Here is a 20151-nt window from a genome sequence, read left to right as displayed (position 1 = left end):
CCATACATAGGGATGCTCTTTCGGCCAGGCACTTCTGTATTCTCTATGAGACATCTTTTGCCTTCTGCTTACCTCCATCAAGTGATTGACATTCCAAAATCGGACATCATCATCTCAACTAATCATCAACTAATAGTTGTCAGGCATTCACATACACATTACACTAGTGTCTAATGATATATGTTGAGATTTAGTTTGTCAGACTCCAACAAGACTCTAATTGATAGGATAATTGCTGACGGGGTTGGGGTATGGGAGTATATTCTTATGTGCCAACAACCCTAGTGATCTTTGTCATCATATCATATCCTCCTTTTGGCTTTGTAATTTTAGATGTAAACAATCAAATGATAGGATTCCTTACATTACCTTGTTGTGTCAACTGTCAAACATTAATATTTCAGCAAATAAATCCGTATTTCTACCTTAATTCTTTACTGGTGATTTTACATTTACAGATGACTTTGATAAAAGTTAGAACAAGTCAGACATTTTTACTTGGAACCAATATGAAAATAAAAATCAAACCGATCAGAGTGACTGAACGCAAGAATCTTTGCTATTTTGTTTTGCAGCCCAGCTATGGAATAATTTAACGTTTTTGGAAATGTTGTTTAGTTCAGTAAAATTGCTGACTTGGTTTCACTTCCTGTAAACTTTAATAAGGAAATGCGAAGAAAGAAATTATAGCAAGAAATCTCAAGGTCTCCTGTTAATTACGCTGTAAGGTTAGACATCTCCCATGTACTTTATTCATTGTGTACAATTAACTGAAAAAGGACAGCATTTCAGGATTGTTACATACTTACTCTGATGCAGTCCAGCATCTGTTCTCCAATTTGGAGCCATTTAGCCACATCAAGGGTGCCCCCACCACCCTAATTTGCATATTGCATGAAGTTCTTTTTTTTGGGGGGGGGACGGGTGAACAGATATGACAAGTAAAAGAATGATTTTCATTGTTGCTCTGTCCCCTACAAGGCTATGTGGTTAGTTTGAAGTGTAAATTTGAGCTTACAGATTTCCTTTAACCCCTTCATGACCCAGCCTATTTTGACCTTAATGACCTGGCCATTTTTTGCATTTCTGACCAGTGTCCCTTTATGAGGTAATAACTCAGGAACGCTTCAACGCATCCTAGCGATTCTGAGATTGTTTTTTCGTGACATATTGGGCTTCATGTTAGTGGTAAATTTAGGTCGAAAATTTTTGCGTTTATTTGTGAAAAAAATGGAAATTTGGCGAAAATTTTGAAAATTTTGCAATTTTCAAGTTTTTTATTTTTATTCAGTTAAACCAGAGAGTTATGTGACACAACTAGTTAATAAATAACATTTCCCACATGTCTACTTTACATCAGCACAATTTTGGAACACAACATTTTTTTTGTTAGGAAGTTATAAGGGTTAAAAGTTGACCAGTGATTTCTCATTTTTGCAACAAAATTTACTAAACCATTTTTTTTAGGGACCACCTCACATTTAAAGTCACTTTGAGGGGTCTATATGGCAGAAAATTCCCAAAAGTGACACCATTCTAAAAACTGCACCCCTCTAGCTACTTAAAACTACATTTAAGAAGATTATTAACCCTTCAGGTGCTTCACAGGAACTAAAGCAACGTGGAAGGAAAAAATGGACATTTTAATTTTTCCAACAAATTTTTTTTTTAGCATCAATGTTTTCATTTTCACCTGGGCAACAGGATAAAATGGATCCTAAAATTTGTTGAGCAATTTCTCCTGAGTACAACGATACCTCATATGTAGTCATAAACCACAGTTTGGGCGCACGGCAGGGCCCTGAAGGGAAGGAGCGCCATTTGACTTTTGGAATGGAAAATTAGCTCCAATAGTTAGCGGACACCATGTCGTGTTTGGACTGCCCCTGTGTGCCTAAACATTGGAGTACCCCCACAACTGACCCCATTTTGGAAGCTAGACACCCCAACGAACTTATCTAGATACATAGTGAGCACTTTGAACCCCCAGGTACTTCACAAATTGATCTGTAAAAATGAAAAAGTACTTTTTTTTTCCCAAAAAATTTCTTTTTGCCTACATTTTTTCATGGGCAACAGGATAAAATGGATCCTAAAATGTGTTGGGCAATTTCTCCTGAGTACACTGATACCACAAATGTGGTCATAAACCACTGTTTGGGCGCACGGCAGGGCCCTGAAGGGAAGGAGCGCCATTTGACTTTTGGAATGGAAAATTAGCTCCAATAGTTAGCGGACACCATGTCGTGTTTGGACTGCCCCTGTGTGCCTAAACATTGGAGTACCCCCACAACTGACCCCATTTTGGAAGCTAGACACCCCAACGAACTTATCTAGATACATAGTGAGCACTTTGAACCCCCAGGTACTTCACAAATTGATCTGTAAAAATGAAAAAGTACTTTTTTTTCCCAAAAAATTTCTTTTTGCCTACATTTTTTCATGGGCAACAGGATTAAATGGGTCCTAAAATTTGTTGGGCAATTTCTCCTGAGTACACTGATACCTCATATGTGGTTATAAACCACTATTTGGGTGCACGGCAGGGCCCTGAAGGGAAGGAGCGCCATTTGACTTTTGGAATGGAAAATTAGCTCCAATAGTTAGCGGACACCATGTCGTGTTTGGACTGCCCCTATGTGCCTAAACATTGGAGTACCCCCACAAGTGACCCCATTTTGGAAACTAGACACCCCAACGAACTTATCTAGATGCATAGTGAGCACTTTGAACCCCCAAGTAATTCACAAATTGATCTGTAAAAATGAAAAAGTACACACCACACCCACCAACCTGATGTACACTACGCCACACACACACACCAACCTGATGTACACTACGCCACACACACACACCAACCTGACATACACTACGCCACACATACCAACCTGATACTACATCAGGTTGGTGTGTGTGGCGTAGTGTACGTCAGGTTGGTGTGTGGTGTGGTGTAGTGTTTGTCAGGTTGGTGTGTGTGGTATAGTATACACCACACACACCAACCTGACGTACACTATGCCACACACACACACCAACCTGACGTACACTACGCCACACATACCAACCTGATACTACATCAGGTTGGTGTGTGTGGTGTAGTGTACGTCAGGTTGGTGTGTGGTGTAGTGTACGTCAGGTTGGTGTGTGTGGTGTTGAGTATGTCAGGCTGGTGTGGGTGAGTTCTGTAGTGGAGTGTCAGGATGTGTTTAGTCCATGGACGTGTGATGAATTCTGAAGCATTCATTCAAACACAGTCCAGGTTTGTCGGGACACGTTTCACATTGGAAACGAGTTTCCCTTCTTGTCCCCCTTTTATAGCATACCCGACACCTTTTTTTTTTTCTCTCCTCACGGGGAAAATGTTGCCCTGGTACCATACGGGAAACTTGAGTTCCAGGGGTGCTGGGGTGCGCTCCGTCCTCCTCTCCAAAAATCATGGCCTTTATCACCGCCTCCTGGAAATCAAGGAAGGAGTGGTCCTGGCCTGCACATCGTGATAGCACGCATGCATTATACAGTGCCATTTGCACGAGGTACACAGCCAGTTTTTTGTACCACACCTTCGCTTTCCACATGGCACTATAGGGCTGGAGGACTTGATCAGAAAGATCAACTCCCCCCATGTGATGGTTGTACACCAGGACACAGTCCGGTTTGTGGACCGGTGCTGGGGTACCTGGAATGGTGGTGGCCGTGGTGCCGGGACCATGGATTGTGGTCAAGACAAAGACATCTCTTTTGTCTTTGAACTTGACCACAAGCATGTTGCCGCTACATTGAGCTCGAGTCTCACCCTTTCGGAGAGGATGCTCAATTAGTGGCAAACGAAGGTAGCTCTGGCAGAGAGGGATTGAAATAGTGTGATGCTTGTATAAAAGTTATCAACGTTCAGATGGTAAACTTTATCAAGCAGAGGGTGGACCATATCCCACACTATTTTCCCACTCACCCCCAAAGCAAGTGGACATTCTGGGGGCTGGATCCTACTGTCCTTTCCTTGGTAAACTCTAAAGCTGAGAGTGTACCCTGAGGTACTCTCACACAGCTTGTAGAGTTTCATCCCGTACCTTGCCCTTTTGCTGGGCAGGTACTGACGGAACTGAAGCCTCCCTTTGAAGTGGATGAGGGATTCATCCACACAAATTTCCCTTTCGGGAATGTACACTTCAGCAAACTTGTTGTTGAAGTGTTCGACGACTGGCCGAATTTTGAACAGTCTATCAAAATTCGGGTCATCGCGGGGAAGGATTTCAGTGTTGTCCCTGAAATTAAGAAATTTATGAATAGCCTCAAACCGTTTCCGAGTCATCACCATGCCAAATACTGGAGTTTGATATAAAATATCAGTACTCCAGTATTGGCGAATTTCTGGTTTCTTCACAATCCCCATGTGAAGGACCAGTCCCCAATATTTAATCATTTCTACAGAGTCCACAGGACTCCAAGTAGAGAATGAAGAAATTGGGTGTTCCGCCAAAAATTGTTGGGCATACAAGTTTGTTTGCTCCACCATTAGACTGACGAGTGACTCCGAGAAAAAGACTTTGAAAAAGTCTATTTCCCTGAAGTTGGCAGTCTCAAACTGGATTCCTCATTGGGGAACAAAATCAGGAATCCGTGGAGTAAAATTTTCAGGGACGGGGGTCCAGGAGGGAGACCTAATGCTAGGTTGGGCGTCACTAGCACTAGGTTGGGGGAAACTCACACTTGGCTGTGAGACTTCCTCCAAGATACCCGACTCTTCCTCTAAGGCCTCCGACTCTTCCTCCCTGGGCTTCGGACGATTTCTCGTCCTGCGACATCTCGGTGGTGGCAAGTCTGTGTCGCTGGAAGAGGAAGCGTGGGAGGAATAGAGAAAGGTGGGGTCATCTCTCTCACTATCAGTATCAGAGGCAATAATTTCATATGCCTCCTCAACTGAGTAGACCCTTTGGGACTGGGATGAGCGGGACATTGTGCGTGTGGTGTGTGTGCGTGTGTAAAAAACCTTTATTATAGTGTGCGTGTGTATGTGCGAGTGTTTGGTGAAACTTTTTACTGGAGGAATGGGCTGTCAGGAGGGGACTGTCAGGCGCACGGGGGGCAGGAGGGGACTGTCAGGCACGGGGGGGCAGGAGGGGACTGCCAGGCACGCGGGGGGCAGGAGGGGACTGAGGAGATGGAAGTGGAGATGGAACCAGCGGCAGCAGCAGGGGGGTGATCAGGAGGGAAGGGGGTGATCAGGGGTGATCACTGGGGCTGGGAGATGGTCACCAGGGGCAGAAAGGGGCTGTCAAGCGCAGGAGGGCGCTGAGGAGAATTAGGTGGAGACGGAACCAGCGGCGGCAGCAACAGTGGGGGTGATCATGGGTGCAGGGGGATGATCAGAGGTGCAGGGGGGTGATCAGGGGTGCTGGGGGTGATCAAGGGTGCTGGTGGATGATCAGGGGTGCTGGGGGATCACCAGGGGCAGAGGAGGGCTGTCAGGCACCGGGGGGCAGGAGGTGGCTGAGGAGATAAGGAAATAAAAAAAACTGCAGCAACAGGGGTTAATCAGGGGGGCAGGGGTTGATCAGGGGGCAGGGGTTAATCAGGGGGCAGGGTTTAATGAGGGTGATCACTGGGGCACAGGAGGGGCTCTCAGGCACAGGAGGCAGTAGGCGGCTGAGGAGCTCGCAGATGTGGAAACAGCAGGTGGATGATCGGGGGTGCTGAGGGAGATCGGGGGTGCTGGGGGAGGATCAAGGGTGCTGGGGGATGATCAGGGGTGCTGGGGGATCACCAGGGGCAGGGGGGGTTGTCAGGCACCGGGGGGCAGGAGGTGGCTGAGGAGATAAAGAAATAAAAGAACCTGCAGCAGCAGGGGTTAATCAGGGGGGCAGGGGTTAATCAGGGGGGCAGGGGTTAATCAGAGTGATCACTGGGGCACAGGAGGGGGCTCTCAGGCACAGGAGGCAGTAGGCGGCTGAGGAGCTGGCAGAAGAGGTAACAGCAGGTGGATGATCATGGGGGGGTGGGGGAGATCGGGGGTGCTGGGGGAGTATCAGGGGGCAGGGGTGAGTGAGCGGAGGTGGGAGGGGCTGGAATTAGGCAGCGGAGGAGAGAGGTATACTACTGGAAGGCAGTGGTGGCAGCAGCGGCGGCGGTGACAGCGGCGGCGATCGCAGGTCAGGGCGGCAGTCTGGCACTTCGTTCCTCAGCTTCCACGGACGGGATGAAGTTGAGGAATGCGGCAGCCATGATTTTACCCCTCCCCTCCACATCTGATTGGAGGGCTAGCGTCACATGGACACTAGCTCCAATCAGATGCGAGGGGGGTGACAAAAAGGTCACTGGGAGTGATTGTATCCCCGGGGGGGCGAAGCCACCCCCCCTGGGGTCAAATCTAGGTCCCCCTGTACCGGCGGGTCGGGTGAACTTTCATTGAACCCGCTCACCCGACCCGCATGAGGGAGATCTTTTCATGACGCCGCGTAGGCGTCATGGGTCGTTTTGCCACGACTTTTCATGACGCCTATGTGGCGTCAAATGTCGTGAAGGGGTTAAAGTGCTAGCTATTACACATAGTTGTAAGTAATAGTTACATGTAGTTATAGTTTAGCTTTATGGTTATAGGTTATTATATTAGGAATAGATGGTTGTCTTAGGATAAATGGTTGTATGAAAAACACCAGCTTTCCATGAATCCTCCTCCGACTATAACCAAGCTTGTGACAACTCTTGCATTTACCTAATAACATACATATTCTAATTGCAGGGTTCATATTTATCACTGTGTCTAGATTACAGTTTGCCGTAAGTGTTCACAGGAATGGCAGTGTGGATATATCATCAGCTGGCACTGAAAATAATACTGCTTACTTACTTGTATCCATGTATCCTACTGATTCTCTCCCATCATAAGTAAAATATTGAGCCCCAGTGGTGGCTAACTTTTAATGGATAACTGAAAAAATGATGGCATGGAGCAAGAATTCAAAGAGTTCAAGACTTATTATGTCACTTTATCTAGCAATAGGTCCAGAAAACGAGCTGTCTGAGTAGTCTTGAAAGCTTGTTATTTGAGTGGGTTTAGAAAAGTGTGTAGTGTTTGCAGTCTTTAGTTAAAAAATGTCTAAGGAGACTCTAATGCTGAAGTTTGGTAGCCACCAGTGGGACATTTACCATTGCTGTAAAGTAACATCTGCTATAGATGTAACTCAGTTACGTAGAACCCATTTCTGGCGATAATACGCCTGCTATGAGGCCCTTGATTCTGGAAGTGTCCATTGCTAAGCCCCATCCTTGCCTCTCATCAATTTAGAATTCCTTTCCTAGTATGCACATATTGTTGAGTAGAATGGTGTGTGACGACGGTGAGTGTGGATTGCACCATTGGACGTGAAAACCCTGGATGGGCATGACTTAGTGGCTACCTGGTTTTCACTAGGCATCTCCACAGGGAATGACTAAAGCAGCGGTGGAGCATGTGCAGTGATGCTCCATTGTAACAAGGATAGAAGATTCCCATTCTCCATCACCTATCCTGTGAACAACAACCCCTTTAAGGAAGTGTTCAGGAGGGTCCTTCCTGAAAAAGATGAGCGATCCTGATCTTCATAGTTCGGTGTTCGTACCGGACAGTTAATGTCCGATGCTAAATGTCGAACACCATTGCAATGTTTGGAATTTCCGAAGGAAGTCTGCTAGAGAGAGACCTAAAGTTTGGGTCTCCGTTGTCTTCAATGGGGTTCAGGTTTTCGTACCTGAACTGAACCTTGGAAAAAATTTTCGGTCGATTACCAAAACTTGAACTTCCACGGGTCCGCTCATCCCTAAATTTTGACAATGAACGCTAAGACAGACACAGGTACTTTCTAGATTTTTGTTTGTCTTTTAGTGTTTTGTTTTATAGTCAGAAAAATATGGTTATACATATTAACTCCTACATTGTGCTATACAGTATATCACAAAAGTCAGTACACCCCTTTCATTTTGTAAATATTTTATTATATCTTTTCATGGGACAACACTGAAGATATGACACTTTGATACAATGTAAAGTAATCAATGTACAGCTTACACAACGGTGTAAATTTGGTGTGCCTTCTAAGGTACTCAACACAGAGCCATTAATGTACAGTATAAACCGCTGGCAACAAAAGTGAGTACACCCCTAAGTGAAAATGGCCAAATTTTGCCCATATAGTCATTTCCCTCCATGGTGTTCTGTGATTCTTTAGTGTGACATGGTTTCAGTTGTGAATGGTAAATGTGGCGTTATCTCTCACATTGTGTCATACTGGTCACTGGAAGTTCTACATGGCACCTCATGGCAAATAACTCTCTGAGGATCTGAAAAAAAGACTGGTGCTCTACATAAATATGGCCTGAAACTGAGCTGCAGCACAGTGGTCAAGACCAAACAGAGGTTTACCATGCCAGGTTCCACTTAAAACAGGCCTCGCCATGTTCGACCAAAGAGTTTGAGTGCATGTGTTCAGCGTCATATGCAAAGGTCGTCTTTTCAAAATAAACTTATGAGTGCTGCCAGCATTGCTGCAGAGGTTAAAGGGGTTGGGGATCAGCCTGTCAGTGCTCAGATCATACGCCACCCACTTCATCAAATTGATCTGTGTGGTTATCGTCCCAGAAGGAAGTCTCTTCTAAAGATGATGCACAAAAAACCCTGGCAACAGTTTGCTGTAGACAAACAGACTAAGAACATGGCTTACTGGAATCATGTCCTGTGGTCTGATGAGACCGAGATAAACTTACTTGGTTAAGATGGTGTCTTAAGCCAGGTGAGGAGTACAAAGATAAGTTTGTCTTGCCTACATTCAAGCATGGTGGTAGGAGTGTCATGGTGGGAACCATGAATGCCAATATGTGCTGTGACATTCTGCAGAAAATCATCATCCCCTTCGTTCATAAACTGGGCCATAGGGCAGTATTCCAACATGATAACGTCCCCAAACGCACCTCCAAGATGACCACTGCCTTGATAAAGAAACTGAGGGTAAAGGTGCCGGACTAGCCAAGCATGCCTCCAGATATAAACCCTATTGAGCATCTGTGAGACATCCTCAAATGGAAGGTGTAGGAGCGCAAGGTCTTTAACATCCGCCAGGTCCGTGATTTCGTCATGGAGGAGTAGAAGAGCATTCCAGTGGCAACCTAAGAAGCTCTAGTGACCTCCATGCCCAAGAGAATTAAGGCAGTGCTTGAAAATAATGGTGGCCATATAAAATGTTCATACTTTGGGAACAATTTGGTCATTTTCACTTCAGGGTGTACTCACTTTTGTTGCCAGCAGTTTAGACATTATTGGCTGTATGTTGAATTATTTAGAGGGCACACCAAATTTACACTTTTATGCAAGCTGTACACTGATTACATTACATTGTATCAAAGTGTTATCCGTCAGTGTTGTCCCACGAAAAGATATAATAAAATATTTACAAAAATTTGAAGGGTGTACTCACCTTTGTGATATACTGTATGTGTGAGAACTGGACTACTTATCGATTTTTCAGGGTTAAAGTACAAGCTGTGATCTATGAACAGGCTATTGGTTTCAAGTTCAACACCTAAACTCTGCATCTTCATATGCCAATGTGTCTCAGTTCCTGTCCAAAGACCCCTGGCTGGTCCATTAAACTAAGTCTGTATTGGGACCATGAAATAACGATTTCTAGACTTGTAAACGTAATCACAGATCATGTTATTCTATACAGTATATTGCATTTATGCTGCTAGATGATATTATGTCATTTCTCTTTCTATTCGCCATAAACTGTTTTTGTAATTTGTTGTTTATTATACTTTTTCATACTGTAGCTAAAAAAATAATTAAAATCATTGCAATTAAAAAAAAACATTTACAAAGTCCCTTGGTTCAAGTTAATTTTTAGACCAAGAGCAGGTAGAGATTGAAGCCCCAATTCATTCAGATTTCTGCCTTTAAAACACCCTGAGAAGTTGTTCAAAACTTTACAAATGCTTTCACAAAATTGGAGTAACACTTCTGGAGAGGTGCATGAACACGTGTACGCTAGTGATAAGATGCACCTAATTCTTTAAGTAGCATGCACCTCTTAATAAATTAGGCTCATCTTACTCCTGCATGACCATCATTAAGATGAATCACCAGTTTTAATGAATCGGGCCTGAGTTTTTTGTTACATTAACTGCAATGCAAACATGTTACCCAAAGAATTTTTGGAGGGTAAAAAATACGGTTGGGAAAAGCTCAAGACTTTGACAATATGAGAGTTGTCGTAAATTTTTTCCTCTTCGCCACGACAGCACCCACTGAGAGGGGATCCGCCTCAGGAACAGGAAACCTACAGAGAGATAAATGGGGTGGTCCCCCTCGCTCCCTCAGTTTGGTTTCCTGTTCCTAGGAAGGAACCCGCAGAAGAGGATACCTGGTCTGGTAGCCGCCTGCCTGCATAATATGAGCAGCAGGGGCCCCAGGACTGGAGGCAGCGTCGGGCAGAGAGGTGATGGTTCCCCCCCCCCAGAGCTGGTAATGCAGGTGAGGCCGGAGGTAAGAAGGTGCCAAGGCTCACTGAGGGGACAGGGGCATATGTCCCACCCCCCCACCCCCAGGAAGGGGACGAACGCATTACACAATGCCATTAGGCATATCATGGATGGTGGCCGCGCCCCCCCCCCCCCTCCCCCGAGAGAAACAGAAGAGCCTGAGCGTTGTGCCAGGCAGCGCTACCGGGGGTCATACCTGCAGGGGTTAACGTGTGGGCCGTGTGTGGGGTGTCACTGTCGGGGCCGCGGCATCAGCGCTTCCAGCGGCGCTCCCAGGCAGGCAACCCGGAAGTAAGGGCATGGAAGACTTCCGGGATCAGCGCAGGAGGCGGCGCTCGCGAGAGAATGCCCGCGCATGCACAGAAGGGGATAAAAAAAAAAAAATGGAGGATGAAAAAAAAAAAATGGTAAGATTATAAAAGGAAGCCACGGAGGCAGCGCCAGTGCACAGTCATGTCATCCATAGATGACCCAGCTTCGCTCCCGCTAAGTCAGCCAGTGGAATCCCCACATGGCAGCAGACAAAGCGGTGCTACTAGGAGAAGCAGCAGCACCAGAAGAAGTGGCAGCTCCAGGAAGGAATCTAGCGGACCTTCCAGGCAAATTGAGCCCCTGGAGAGAAAGCGGAAGGAGAAGAAATCATCCCACGCCTCGCCTCAGCTTGAGGCGCGGACCCCGCAGCCGGTAGTTTGCTGACGAGACTCACGGGTGAGTGTGTTTAGTCAGATTAAATAACTGATGGTCCCTCTTTTTTCTGGTCCATACCCCCCTTTTAGGCCAAAAGAACAGAGAAGGCGAAAAATAGAGAGTGTGCCTTATGTTCTCAGCCCCTCCCAGACGGCCACCCTAAAAGATTATGCCAAGCGTGTATTGAGGAGGCCTTACAGGAGGAATCCTCACGGAAAAAAGAGGATATCCGAGCGATAATTAGGGAAGAGTTACGGGCCTTGGGCAGCACCAGTAGTCTGGGGGGTCACTCCTCCGTGAGACAGATAAGTTCACCAAGAGGAGGAGCTTCGCCGGCGTCAAGGTCGCCATCAGAATCCGGGGAGCTAGACTCTGATAGATCCCAGGAATACCCTTCCTCAGAGGACGAGGAGCAGGCGTGTTTCCCTACGGACAGCGTCAGTAACTTAGTTAAGTCTGTCCGAAATACCATGGGGCTACCTGAGAGTAAGGACCCCAAGACTCCACAGGACATAATGTTTGCAGTCATTTCCCGTAGGAAGGTCCGAGCATTCCCAGTGGTCCCAGCTATAAAAGAGCTGGTGAAAAGGGAGTGGGAAAAACAGGGGCAGAAAACCTTCCTGCCCTTAACGTCAAAGCGTAAATATCCGTTTGACGATGAGGAATTGACAGCTTGGTCGAGAGCCCCCAAAGTGGATGCGGCGGTGGCCTCTACCTCTCGTAGATCCTCCCTGCCGGTAGAGGATTCAGGAACTTTGGCTGACTCATCAGATCGTAAGACCGATACACTCCTTAAACGATCCTGGGAAGCATGTGCGGCAGCTTTTAAGCCCGCAATAGCAGCCACGTGCGCAGCAAGATCAATGTTGGTATGGCTAAATGACCTAGAGGACAAAATTAAAAACGGAGTGGGCAGGAATAAACTCCTGTCCTCTATGCCCCTCATAAAAGGAGCAGCGGCCTTCCTCTCCGATTCCTCGGCGGACTCTCTCCGTTTATCGGCTAGAGCAGCGGGGCTAACCAATGCAGGCCGGCGGGCCTTATGGTTGAAGGGGTGGAAAGGGGACACGCAGACAAAAACTAAACTGTGTGCTATACCCTGCCAGGGTAAGTACCTATTTGGCACGGAACTGGACGAGATTTTAACAAAAGCGGGAGAGAGAAAAAAAGGTTTTCCTAACCCGTATATTCCCTTCAATAGGAGGTCCTACAGAAAGCCGCCGTTTGGCAAAAAGAAGGACTTTAAACCCCAGGATCGCTGGGGAAATAAGGACCCCAAACAGAGGGGCAATCTATTCGGGAAGCGTCCCTTCAGAGGAGACAGGTTCCGCTAATACCAGCACACCGGTAGGTGGCAGACTACTGAAATTCAGCCACCAATGGGGGAAGGTAACATCAAACCCATGGGCCATTGATATAGTCTCATCAGGCCTAAAACTAGAATTTGTTCGGCATCCACCGAACTTCTTCCTATTGACTTCCATGAAGTCCCAGATACAGCAGGAAGCACTGGAGATGGAGATTGCAGTATTACTAACTAAACAGGTCCTAATAGAGGTCCCAGGGGACGAAGAAGGAATGGGCTTTTATTCTCCTCTATTTTTAGTCCCAAAACCAGATGGCTCTTTTAGGACCATAATAAATTTAAAGAAGCTTAATACCTTCTTAAGGCTGAGGCCATTTAAGATGGAGTCAATAAATTTTGCAATAAAACCTTTGTTTCCCAGGTGTTACATGGCAGTTTTGGACCTAAAGGATGCCTATTACCATCTACCCATATACCAAGAGCACCAGAAGTTCCTGCGGGTAGCGGTCTGGTTCAAGGGTCGGGTTCAGCATTTCCAGTTTGTGGCAATGCCATTCGGGCTATCCATAGCTCCTCGGGTATTTACCAAATTGATGCTGTAAGTGATGTCGTATGTAAGGCTGAATGACACACTAGTGGTCCCTTACTTGGACGACCTGCTTGTAGTGGGGAATTCTGTTTCTCAGTGCAAAACAAGAATGACCAAGATTATCTCATCCCTACAAACGCTAGGATGGCTGATCAACTGGGAGAAGTCCAGACTAGAACCAGTTACCTGTCAGAGGTTCCTAGGCCTGCAAGTAGATTCTGTAAGTCAGAAGTGCTTTCTGCCAGACGCTAAAGCAGTGGCCATTAGAGTTGAGCGATACCGTCCGATACTTCAAAGTATCGTATCGGATGGTATCGGCCGATCTTTAAAAAAAGTATCGGTATCGCCGATTCCGATACCGGAAGTCCCATTCAAGTCTATGGGACTTCCGGTATCGGAATAAGAAAAACCCTTTCCTGCCCTTGTACAGCCTCTCTGGGGTCTGTACGGGCCTTTCGGGGGGCTGTGCCGGCCTGCCAGGGGGTCTGTGCAGGCTCCGGTGGTCTGTGCCGGCCTGCCGGTGGTCTGTGCAGGCTCCGGGGGACTGTGCCGGCCTGCCGGGGGGCTGTGCCGGCCTGCCGGGGGGCTGTGCAGGCTCCGGGGGGCTGTGCCGGCCTGCCGGGGGGCTGTGCCGGCCTGCCGGGGGGCTGTGCCGGCCTGCCGGTGGTCTGTGCAGGCTCCGGGGGTCTGTGCAGGCATCGTCCGATGGGACTACAAGTCCCATCGGGCGATGCCTGCTACCATGACAGTGATTGACACATTAGCCAATGATGGGACAGTAGTAGTCCCATCATCCGGCTAATGTGTTAAATGTAAAAAAAAAAAAAAAAAAAAATTACATGCTACATACATACATGCATACTACATACATGCTACATTCATACTACATACTACATACATGCTACATTCATACTACATAAATACTACATGCAACATACATACTACATATATACTACATGCATGCTACATACATACTGCATGCTACATACATACCACATATATACTACATACATACTACATGCATGCTACATGCATGCTACATGCTACATACATAACACATATATACTACATGCATGCTACATACATACTGCATGCTACATACTACATATATACTACATGCATGCTACATACATACTACATGCTACATACTACATATATACTACATGCATGCTACATACATACTACATGCTACATACATACTACATATATACTACATGCATGCTACATACATACTACATGCTACATACATACTACATATATACTACATACATACTACATACATACTACATGCATGCTACATGCATGCTACATACATACCACATACATAACACATATATACTACATGCATGCTACATACATACTACATGCTACATACATACCATATACATACTACATGCATGCTACATACATACTACATGCATGCTACATACATACTACATGCTACATACATACTACATATATACTACATGCATGCTACATACATACTACATGCTACATACATACTACATATATACTACATGCATGCTACATACATACTACATGCTACATACATACTACATATATACTACATACATACTACATACATACTACATGCATGCTACATGCATGCTACATACATACCACATACATAACACATATATACTACATGCATGCTACATACATACTACATGCTAAATACATACCATATACATACTACATGCATGCTACATACATACTACATGCATGCTACATACATACTACATGCTACATACATGCTACATACATACTACATGCATGCTACATACATACTACATGCATGCTACATACATACCACATACATACTACATATATACTACATGCATGCTACATACATACTGCATGCTACATGCATGCTACATACATACTACATACATACTACATGCTACATACATACCACATATATACTACATACATACAATACATTCATACAATACATACATAGACATACAGTACATATAACATAGAGTAACATACTTACCAATACTTGTCACATTGTTCCCCGAAGCCATTGTCTTTTCCGGAATAAATATTAACATAACAAACCACAAAAATACTCACCCACGATCCGAAGCAGTCCACGAGTGTGTCCCACGACGATCTTGGGTAGAGAACTGCAGCATCAGCTGTTGCTGCCGTTCTCTACGGGCTGCAGGAATCCAATGACGGAAGATAGGTATCCTTCCGCACTGTATTCCTCCGCCACTTAAAAAAAAAAAAGTCCCTAGTCTCACTTTATGCCATTGCATGTAGCATGCATGTAGTATATATGTAGTATGTATGTAGCATGTAGTATGTATGTGGTATGTATGTGGCATGTAGTATGTATGTAGCATGCATGTAGTATGTATGTAGCATGCATGTAGTATGTATGTAGTATGTATGTAGTATGTAGCATGTATGTAGTATGTATGTGGTATGTATGTAGCATGTAGTATGTATGTAGCATGCATGTAGTATATATGTAGTATGTAGTATGTATGTAGTATGTATGTGGTATGTATGTAGCATGTAGCATGCATGTAGCATGCATGTAGTATGTATGTAGCATGCATGTAGTATGTATGTAGCATGCATGTAGTATGTATGTAGTATGTATGTAGTATGTATGTAGCATGCAGTATGTATGTAGCATGTATGTAGTATGTATGTAGTATATATGTAGTATGTATGTAGCATGTAGTATGTATGTAGCATGCATGTAGTATGTATGTAGCATGTAGTATGTATGTAGCATGTAGTATGTATGTAGCATGCATGTAGTATGTATGTAGCATGTATGTAGTATGTATGTAGTATGTATGTAGCATGTAGTATGTATGTAGCATGCATGTAGTATGTATGTAGTATTTTTTTTTTTTTTTTAACATTTAACACATTAGCCGGATGATGGGACTACTACTGTCCCATCATTGGCTAATGTGTCAATCACTGTCATGGTAGCAGGCATCGCCCGATGGGACTTGTAGTCCCATCGGACGATGCTTGCACAGACCCCCGGACATCAGCACAGCCCCCCGGCAGGCCGGCACAGCCCCCCGGCAGGCCGGTACAGACCCCCACAGGGTGCACAGACCACCGGCAGGCCGGCACAGCCCCCCGGCAGGCCGGTACAGACCCCCACAGGGTGCACAGACCACCGGCAGGCCGGCACAGCCCCCCGGCAGGCCGGTACAGACCCCCACAGGGTGCACAGACCACCGGCAGGCCGGCACAGCCCCCCGGCAGGCCGGTACAGACCCCCACAGGGTGCACAGACCACCGGCAGGCCGGCACAGCCCCCCGGCAGGCCGGTACAGACCCCGGGCAGTCCACACAGCCCCCCGGCAGGCCGGCACAGCCCCCCGGCAGGCCGGCAGAGACCCCCGGAAGGCCCGAAATGACGGCGCATCATGATGCGCACACACCGCGCATCATGATGACGTCAGTCTGTCAATCAACTTTGAACTTCCGATTCCGATGCCGAATTCCGATATTGAAAAAATATCGGAAGTCGGTATCGGAATTCCGATACAGCAAGTATCGGCCGATACCCGATACTTGCGGTATCGGAATGCTCAACACTAGTGGCCATAATCAATAAGATACGGAATACTACAGAAAGACCCGTAATATCATTGAGACAGGGTATGTCTTTGCTGGGGTCCCTGATATCGTGCATCCCAGCGGTGCAATGGGCCCAGTTCCACTCTAGAACACTACAGTGGGCTATTCTGCAGGAATCAGAGAGACTGCAGGGGCGGTTGGAAGGGAGGATGTCCCTATCGCCAGAAGTTGTTAAATCCCTAAAGTGGTGGTTAAATCCTACCAATTTGTCTAAGGGAGTGCAATGGTGCATAACTCCCTCCAAGGTGCTCACCACGGATGCTAGCCCCTGGGGCTGGGGGGCCCACCTGGAGGAGCACATGATACAAGGCCGGTGGGGTAAACATGAGATAGAAACCTCCTCTAATGTAAAGGAGCTAAAAGCAATTTACTATGCGATATCTCAATTTCTCCCGCAGTTAAGAGGAACCCACGTGAGAATCCAGACAGACAATACCACCGCAGTGGCCTATATAAACCGACAGGGAGGTACGCGGTCGGGACCGTTGATGTCTATCGCGGAAGAGATCCTAGAGATAGCCGAGGTACATCTTCACTCCTTGTCGGCACTCCACATAAGAGGAGTAGACAACTTTCAAGCAGACTATCTCAGTCGCCAGGTCCTATATCAGGGCGAGTGGGTCCTCAGCAGGCACGTCTTCGAGACGATAGCGACAGAATGGGGCAGACCGGAAATAGACCTGTTTGCTACCAGAGCCAACAGACGCGTAAAGAGGTTCGCTTCGCTCTACAGGTCAGACAACCCAGACATTCTAGATGCCCTCCAAGCACCCTGGGCATTCCGGCTAGCCTATGCCTTTCCTCCAATGGTTCTACTTCCATCGGTAATCAGGAAAACAAGACAAGAGAGGGCGAGGGTCATCTTGATAGCCCCGTTTTGGCCCAAAAGGCCGTGGTTTTCATGGCTGAGAGCCATGTCAATAACCGACCCGTGGATCCTGCCGCTGCACCAGGACCTTCTCTCGCAGGGACCCTGCTACCATCCACAGGCCAAAGCCCTACACCTAGCGGCCTGGAATTTGAAAGGGAACTATTGAAGCAGAAGGGCTTTTCAGAAAACCTAATTAATACCCTGCTACAAAGTAGGAGTCTACTACAAGAATATACGCTAAGGTGTGGAGGAAATTCCTGGCCTTTCACCCAGCAGAGCTAGCCGGTGAAGTACCCATTACGCCCATCTTAGAGTTTCTTCAAAGAGGCCGAGAATTGGACCTCTCAGTTAATACTCTAAAGGTCCATATATCGGCCCTAGGAGCCCTATTTAACTATAACGTGGCAGCAAATAGATGGGTAAACCGTTTTGTTTCAGCTTGTCAACGGTCAGAACCGGTGCATATTCCTCGGCTTCCGGCATGGAACCTTACTCTGGTTTTGGATGCCTTTACTCAGGCCCCGTTTGAGCCCATAAGCTCGGTATCAGTGAAGTGCCTCTCATTAAAAACTGCTACATTAGTAGCTTTAGTATCAGCTAGAAGAGTAAGTGATCTTCATGCTCTATCAGTAGACCCTCCGTTCCTGTCAATAACTCGAGACAGACTGATTTTGAAGACAGACCCGGCCTACCTTCCCAAACGGGCAACTAAGTTTCATAGGGCTCAGGAGATATGCCTACCCTCCTTCTATGAGAACCCGTCAAACCAGGACGAGGTGAAATATCACACCTTAGATGTAAGAAGAGTGGTACTAGCCTACCTTGATAGGACCAGTCCCTGGAGGCAGAGTAGGTCTCTTTTTGTCTCCTTCCAGGGCAGCAGAAAGGGGTCTGGAGTCACAACAGGCACATTATCCAGGTGGATCAGAGATGCGATCACAATGGCATATTTGGCTAAAGGAGAAGAACCTCCGCTGGGGATTAAGGCGCACTCTACTAGAGCCATATCATCCTCCTGGGCCGAGAGGGCAAACGTCCCAATTGAACAAATATGTAAGGCTGCAACCTGGTCTTCTCCTTCTACTTTCTATAGTCACTAAAGACTAGAATTGTCCTCTACAGAGGATTTGACCTTTGGTAGATCGGTCCTTAACACGGTGTGCCCTCCCAAGTGATTATCTCTGGAAATCTCTCAGTGGGTGCTGTCGTGGCGAAGAGGAAAAACCGGATTACTTACCGGTAATACTCTTTTGTAGAGTCCACGACAGCACCCGCTCACTTCCCCCCCGTAAAAATTTTTCACACATGGGTCTCCTTGGTGGTGGAGATTGTAATTAGAATTTAATATATGATTAAACTTAGCAAATCTAAAGGCTATATGGGTAAGATATATGAATCGCCCAAGCAAAATGACTAAAACATGTATGGTAGTTCCTCTGTTGTTCTCGGTAATACAAACTGAGGGAGCGAGGGGGACCACCCCATTTATCTCTCTGTAGGTTTCCTGTTCCTGGGGCGGATCCCCTCTCAGTGGGTGCTGTCGTGGACTCTACAAAAGAGTATTACCGGTAAGTAATCGGGTTTTCGACATACTTCTGCAGTCACAATATCGACAGCATATGTTGATTTATCTTCTAGTTCAGAATGGTCTTAAAGGAGTTTTCCCATGAACAAAGTTCATTTTAATTAATAGATCTTGGAATAAAAATAAGTTTTAAAATTGGATGTGTTAAAAAAAATGTTCCTGTGCTGAGATGTCCTTTATGTATGGACCCTTAGGAGTAAGCTGAGAGCTTTCAAGGGAGAAGAATTGTGTTACCATCTGTTCACACATCTGAAATTATATGGTTTTTTTTCCAGAGCTGGTGTAGTTTGAAGAGAACTACAGACACTGTTATGATATAGGTATTCCTATGAAAAAAGGAGGAGGCTATAAAAAAAATTTTCTCATTTAAAAAATAAGTACCGTAACTATAAAACTAATCTGACTAAGAATCGAAGCACATGGCACAAAGTAATTTGTAGGCCTCCAGGGCATCACAGTGTCATATTGTCATGTCAGTCATATGATCCTGTTTGTCTTGTTCAAGACTGCCATTTATTTACAGCAGAAAATTTTCAGCCAAAAAGATGCATGAGATATTTATTTGGTTAGAGACTGTTATCTCTTCAAAAGAAACAAATCTAGGCGTAATACACTCCCTGACAGAGGTTATGTCGCTTATCCATGTTATGTAAATAAAAGCTTATAACCTGACGTTAAATTCATCCATTGGTTTTATAAATTACTCTTTTGAAAGCTGAAACCCTCTGAAATGTGGTTTAGGTTAAGAAAATAGACTGGCATCAATGCTGAAATTTTGATCATTTAATGACCACAGAATGGTCAGATTTTGGCTGATATAATGAACTCAGTCCTAGTTTACATCCTCACCTGTGCTCAGTAAATGATCGGTTAATTAGTGGCTGTGTATAAAAAGAAACCCAGCACCCCAGACCTTCACTTGAACTGCAACTTGAGCTCTGACAACATGCCAAAAATCCACCCTGCGACCAAAGCCTTGATTATCT

The 20151-nt window shown here is 45.8% G+C and overlaps 1 protein-coding gene across 1 annotated transcript in view; it reads left to right on the top strand.

Moving 5' to 3' along the window:
- Positions 1–20151, top strand: part of UST (uronyl 2-sulfotransferase) — a 428747-nt gene that overhangs the window by 307541 nt on the left and 101055 nt on the right. The gene's annotated exons all lie outside the window — the stretch shown is intronic.

The sequence above is a fragment of the Dendrobates tinctorius genome, unplaced genomic scaffold, assembly GCF_039654945.1.
Source record: "Dendrobates tinctorius isolate UK_male_01 unplaced genomic scaffold, ASM3965494v1 ptg000046l, whole genome shotgun sequence".
Classification (NCBI taxonomy): Eukaryota; Metazoa; Chordata; class Amphibia; order Anura; family Dendrobatidae; genus Dendrobates; species Dendrobates tinctorius.
This window is presented reverse-complemented; position numbering and strand designations above follow the sequence as displayed.